Raw genomic sequence first — 6,893 nt, 5'->3', positions numbered from 1 at the left:
ATATGCATTAGTTCATATACATATGTATTGCACTAGCAATTGATGCTTATTTGTGTGGTCATCATCACTGACCTTATAAGTTTTTTGCAGTACTTTGACTGTATGTTCTGTTTGTATTTTTTATCACTTTTACACTGTGATTTAAGATTTTTTTCACTGTATTAGAGGGGGTGTGATTACTCACCTCAAGCTCACATTAGGGGGGTAGCGCCACTCTTCATCTCCTTGTGTCCTGTCCTTAGGGGTGATTCAGATTTTCAATACCTAAATTGTATCTTGTATTTACTTGCTTCTCGGCCTTTTGGCTAAGATCAAGTGTAGTATCTGTTCTTATCAGTTTCCAGAGGAGGCGCTGTGTCACTCTCGTTGGGGAGGGCCAGCAAATCCAATGGTGTCATAGTACCTGGAAAGGCGATACTCAGCAGGGACTACGCCGAGTTGCCCGAAAGTATACTGGGGACCGGCCAATGGTTGAGTCTGAGCCGTCTGGAAGGGTGCTCCTGGTAGGGATGGGTGCTGCATTTTGGTCTGGCCGAAGGGTCAGGTCCCTGGCCTTCTGGCCTGGATTGTGGTAGCTCTAGCTGCTGACAGTTATTTGGGTAGGAGAACGCTTACTCCCCTTTTGCTGGAGGGGGGGAGTGGCTAGTATCCATTTACCCAAATGTGAAACTGGAAGGGGTGATGGGAGTGACGGTGGAGCCTTCGGGCAAGGGCTCTCACCAAGCTTCCTGAACCTCATGCCTTTTCTGTCTGCGGTGGGGGCTGCCGTGGTCTAGGCTGTGGGCCAGGGTAGGTCTTGAAAGCCTATGGAGTAGTGCCCCTGGAGTGGCAGTCCAGGGGTGCCATAAGATCACTGTGAGTGGCAGTCACTTTGATTTTGGGCACCACGGTCACTGCACCATAACACAGCTTTTTTTGCACCTGCCTCTTGGGCCGGGCCTTTTGGCTAGGACCAGAGGAATTTTTTATTCCTGGCCGGAGGGCCTGGTCATTGTGTTACACAATGGCCACTTCTTTTCACTCTCCTTTTCACTATACCTTCACCCACTTTTTATTTATTTTGATTGAAAACCTGTGTAGTCTCACGTCTTGTTTTTGTCACGTTTGTCCCACTGTGTGATGAGTAAGGATGCGGGTCCTCGGGCCAGCCCTGAAAGTCTTGGGAAGGGGTGGACATGGCCTTTTGGCTTAGTTCGCCCTCTCTCATGGGGTCTCCCTTCGGGGGAGCCCCACCTAGTACTTGGGTGGGTCCTGTTTCGGCAGGCCCTCCAGAGAACGGGGTCTGTCTGGTTTCGGCCAGATAGACCATTGTAAGTACCTTTGTCCCCGCAGGAGCCTAACGCCCCGGGGGATCAGGGAATTGGTACGTCTTGTGTACCCGTTGCACTTTTTTGTGAGCACTCTTTATGTGTGTGCACATTTTTTATGCACCGGGTGAAGTTTTTGGGTGTGTTTTGCACGCCATAGGCTTTCAAAAAAAAAAAATTTACTTGCAAAAATTCAATAAAATAATTTGAAGGAAATACCATCAAAAGAAAGCTCTATTTGTGGGGAAAAAAAGATGCAAATTTCGTTTGGGTACTACATTGCATGACCGTGCAATTACCAGTTAAAGCAGCGCAGTGCCAAATTGTAAAAAGTCCTCTGGTCTTTAGGCAGCCAAATGGTCTGGGGCTTAGGTGGCTAGATGAATTGGATGAAGCTTAGACAAATGATGGTGCTCTTTTAATAGCCAGTCACTCCAAACTGATGTGTGACTTAATAATTGCTAGAGTGTTAAACAGCCTAATCGCTCCTTATACCTTTTAAAGAGTTTAGTGGTGAGATCTAGACCTGGGTTACCAGAGCAGCACATCTCCAGCTGCAATTCGGAGGAAGCCCATTTCTGCATATAAAGTATGAGGAAAGAGCAGAAGGAATTTTTTAGTAGAAGGCGATCAGGACTGAGAGTTATGGAGATCTTGCTGCTGGAGCCTCTAGGTCAGTGATGGCGAACCTATGGCACGCGTGCCACAGCTGGCACGCAGAGACCTCTCTGTGGGCACCTGAGCTAAGTCTCCAGATCCAGGGCCGGCGCTTCCATAAGGCACCTTAAGTAACTGTCTTGCGGCACCAGCACCACCAGAATAGGAGGGGTGGAAATCCCTCAGCTAGGCAGTCACTTGCACAGAGGAGCAGGCTTGCTTCCTCACATCAGTGAGAGTGAGTGGCGGGCGGGCGATTTGTTTAAATCCCTCCCTGCATGCACTGAGGGCAGCCCAGTGGAAAGGACTTACACTGAGTGCCTGCTGCTGTAATGCCTCTGTAAACTGAGGAACAGAAGAGTGACTCCTCCCTTCCTGGACTTTGAGAGCCAATAGGAGAGTGGCTGCCTGTGCATGACCATGTGGAGCACTGTGGACAGGTAGGACACTGCTATAGGGGAAAGGGAGGGGGTGTGTGTGTTGATGTGAAGGGGGCACCCCCATAGCAGTGTCCTCTACCACCCTTCACATCACTCCCCCCAAAACGTGCATTCTGAGCGCAACGCACTCCTGATCCCTGCATTCTGAGCGTAAAGAATGAAAAGATTTTGGGCAGAATCGTAGGTTTTTGGTCCCTTAGGGCTCATTCAGAGGGGTGATTAGTCCCATCCTCTGTGCAGAGCTGCTGGCAGGTTTAATTTGGTGTTGGCACTTTTAAATAAATAAGTTGGTTTTGCGTTGAAGTTTGGGCACTCGGGCTTAAAAAGGTTTGCCATCACTGCTCTAGGTGGTATACAAATCTAGTGGTTGAATGAACCAGAACCAGCCTACATATTACACTTTTCCAAATGACACAGTAACTTTGTGTTTACCTCCGTAATCCTGGATGTCAAACGTCTGAATACAAAGGTGCTGTGTTGCATTGATCTTAATGTAGTAGGTTTTAAATTAGCTAACTAAGTTATTATACATTTCACCATTTCCTGGCTGATCATGAATACAAATTTGTTTCTTGGCAGTAGAACTTATTCTTATTTTCTGAAATGTTGGTATCCATGGTAACCTTTGAAAGCATCAAGTTTCCTAAATATTGGAGTATGTGTATTTAGAAGATTGTGGGAGAACTTGGTAGTTTAAATAGTGACATAGAATGATGGAATAATGATGTTCTGTAGCGTTATTTATAAATATTCATTGATGTGTAAAGACACGTAAATAGACACAAAAAAAAATTGTACTTACAGAACTGTACATCTTCTTAAAGCCACTTCCAAAGAGACAAATATAAAAATCTGATTGTAGGATGGATGCCGTTGCTGACTCTGACTCCTTCTAAGCACTGTGTAGTATATGTGATTTTGTATATGGACCATTTGTCCTGAGGACAGTTCCCTTGCTAACCTTCTATCCCCAGAAAATAAGCATCCCTGAAGTTGTCCCCAGCAATGCAATGCAGGGGCTTTGTTAGTGTCAGGGTCTCTTGTGGGTTGTTTTTGGTCTTGACACTGTAGCAGCCTGACTTTTTTTTTTAAGTTTTGGTGCTGCAATGGTGCTGGTCCTGTGCACCTCTTCACTCTCCTCCCTGCCGGAGGAGTACAGTGATTTTAGCAATGTTTTTGACAAAGGTCAAGTCGGTAGTTTGCCTCCACACCAGCCATATGATTGCGCAATTGACCTTCAACCTGGTGCCATACCCCATCGTGGCCGGGTTTACCCCTTGGAGGATAAGGCCATGGAGGAATATGTTGCAGACGCACTTTCTCGAGGTTTCATCCGCAAATCCTCATCTCCTGCTGGTGCTGGTTTCTTCTTTGTGGAAAAGAAGAGTGGTGAACTGAGACCTTGTATTGATTATAGGGGTCTCAATCGTTACATGATTAAGAATGCCTATCTGATTCCATTGATTACGGAGTTATTTGACCGCCTCAAAGGAGCAACGGTTTTTACAAAGCTTGATTTGAAAGGGGCATACAATCTTGTGAGGATTAAGGAGGGCGACGAGTGGAAAACTGCGTTTAATACCAGAACAGGCTAGTATGAGTACCTTGTAATGCCTTTTGTCCTTTGTAACGCCCCGGCAGTTTTCCAGGAATTTATTAACAATGTCCTCCGAGATTTGTTTCAGATATGTGTGGTGGTTTATCTCTTTGATATCCTCATATTTTCCAAGCCCCTGGAGAGCCACCACACAGGTGTCTGTTGTGTGCTTCAGAAACTAAGAGAGAACAATCTCTATTGTAAACTGGAGAAGTGCGAGTTCCATCGTGAACAGGTTAAATTCCTGGGTTATATCATTTCCAATGCTGGTTTTTCCATGGACCCAAAAAACTTTTGGCAGTCCTACAGTGGCCCCGACCTGTGGGTTTACGACCTCTGCAGGATTTTCTGGGCTTTGCCAACTATTATCGGAAGTTTATTCGTAACTTCTCGTCTCTGGTCAAGCCCCTGACTGATATGACCAGAAAGGACGGTAAACCACAGAGTTGGTCTCCGGAGTCCATTAAGGCCTTTGAGAGTCTCAAGGCTGCCTTTGTTTCCGCTCCTGTGTTGGCACATCCTGATCCTACGTTATCTTTTATCCTTGAGGTTGATGCTTCTGATACTGGAGTTGGCGCCCTTCTGTCTCAATGTCCTACCTCTGATGGCGCTATGCATCCTTGTGGCTATTTTTCCAAGAAATTGTCACCTGTGGAGTGCAATTATGAGATTAGTGACAGAGAGCTGTTGCCGATCATTTTAGTCCTGAAAGAATAGAGACATCTCCTTGAAGGTACCACTGTGCCAGTTCTCATTCTTACTGACCATAAGAATGTCACATTCTTGTCTGAGGCTATATGCCTCTCTCCCAGAAGGGCGCGATGGGCTCTTTTCTTGTTAAATTTCAATTACATTGTCTCATTCTTACCTAGTACTAAGAATGTAAGGGCTGTCGCCTTGTCATGACAATTTTCCTCCACTTCCATGGAGTCGGTTCCGGTTCCTGTGATTCCTCCTGATCATATTCTGGCTACGGTTCGCACCAGTCTCACTTCTCCTTTGGGTGAGAAAATTCTTGCTGCTCAGGTCCATGCTCCTCCTGAGAAACCTTGTGACCGCTGCTTTGTCCCAGAGAGTCTCCATACTGCCTTGCCCCAGACTTACCATTCGCCCAAGGCTGTTGGCAACCCTGGGAAGAATCAACTCTTTTGGGCCATTTCCCAACAATTCTGGTGGCCTAGTCTACGAGCTGTTGTAACTGCATTTGTAGATGCCTGTTCCGTGTGTGCTCAGAGTAAGACTCCACAACACCTTCCAGTGGGCCTTCTACAACCCATACCCAATGGAGAGAGGCCCTGGACCCACCTGTCTATGGATTTCATTGTGGAGTTACCCAACTCCCAGGGCAACACAGTTATCCCTATGGTGGTTGACTGGTTCTCAAAGATGTGTCATTGTATTCCACTTAAGAAGTTGCCCACTTCTAAGGAACTGGCTTCCATTTTTGCTCAGGAGATCTTTCACTTACATGGGCTACCCAAGGTGATTGTCTCGGACAGGGGTAGTCAGTTTGTGTCCCGGTTCTGGCGAGCCTCTTGTGCACAGTTTGGAATTCAGCTTGCTTTCTCCTCTGCGTATCACCCACAGTCTAATGGGGCCGCAAATTGAGCCAATCAGTCCTTGGAGCAATTCCTACATTACAGCTATATTTCTGACCATCATAACAACTGGTCAGACCCATTACCGTGGGCAGAGTTTGCTCACAACAGTGCCTTGAATTCTGCTTCTCGATTGTCCCCATTTATGGCGAATTATGGTTTCCAACCTTCCATGTTGCCTGACTCGCTTGTTCTGCAGAGTATTCCTGCATTAGAGGAGCATCTCCGTGGTCTTCGTTCCACTTGGGCACAAGTCCAGGAGGCTTTGCGACATGCTAATGATAGGTACAGACACCATGCTGACCGCAGACGCCTGCCTGCGCCTTCCTACCAAGTTGGGGACAGGGTCTGGCTGTCATCTCGCAACCTTCGACTTCGTGTTCCTTCACTGAAGTTTGCACCTTGGTTTATTGGGCCTTTCCGTATTCTTCGCAGGATTAAAGCAGTGGCTTACGCATTAGACCTCCTAATATGCGTAATTCGAATGTATTTCAGGTCTCCTTATTAAAACCTTTGGTCTGCAACCACTTTACCACCTCGGTGCCACGTCCTCACCCTGTACAGGTTGAGAACCATGAGGTGTATGAAGTACAGTCCAGTGTTGACTCCCGTAGGTTCCGTGGGCGCATACAGTACCTGGTGCATTTAAAAGGGTGCGGTCTGGAGGATCACATTTGGGTCTCATCCTCGGATGTACATGCCCCTGTCCTCCTCCGTGATTTCCATAAATGTTTTCCCCTCAAGCCTGGTGGCCCTCCGAGGGGGAGGGGTCGTTGAGGAGGGGGTACTGTCAGGGCTGGGCTCAGCCCTTCCTTCTCTGAGTTACTCAGCAATTGATCATTGCCTGCTCGTCAGTCCTGCCTACTTAAGCCGTCCAGTCCAGAGGATCTCTGCCTTCGCCTTGGTCAACATCAGAGATGATCTCCTGCGTGCCTGTTTAGAGACTTGCTTTGCTGACATCCCTTCTGGCTCCAGATCCTGCTTGCTGTTTCATTACATTGATCCCTGACTTCTGGCTTGGCTGACTATCCATTCCGGTTACTGAACTTTGGCTATGCTTTGACTAAGTTTGTTCCTTTTACTTTTATTCTTAAACAAGTGTAATTTAACTGTACTTCTGTCTCAGTCTGATTTAATGGTTTCTGACAATGTCTGCAGGAGGCAGATGTGGCCCACGACCAAGCAGCACACAGCTGAGCAAGTAAGCTCCAGGAGGGAGTTTGACTAAGTAAGAGTGAGTGAGTCGGGAGGCTGAAGTTTTCTGTTATACAATGATGGCGGAACCCCCTGCAAG

General features: G+C 47.0%; 1 pseudogene; it reads left to right on the top strand.

Annotated features, from left to right (window-relative positions):
- Positions 1-285: 285 nt before the first annotated feature.
- LOC141146429 (U2 spliceosomal RNA) lies at positions 286-390 on the top strand (annotated as a pseudogene).
- Positions 391-6,893: the final 6,503 nt, after the last annotated feature.

This window comes from Aquarana catesbeiana, linkage group LG05 (assembly GCF_042186555.1).
Source record: "Aquarana catesbeiana isolate 2022-GZ linkage group LG05, ASM4218655v1, whole genome shotgun sequence".
NCBI lineage: Eukaryota > Metazoa > Chordata > Amphibia > Anura > Ranidae > Aquarana > Aquarana catesbeiana.
Note: the sequence above shows the minus strand (reverse complement) of the source record. Positions and strands in the feature narration are given on the sequence as shown.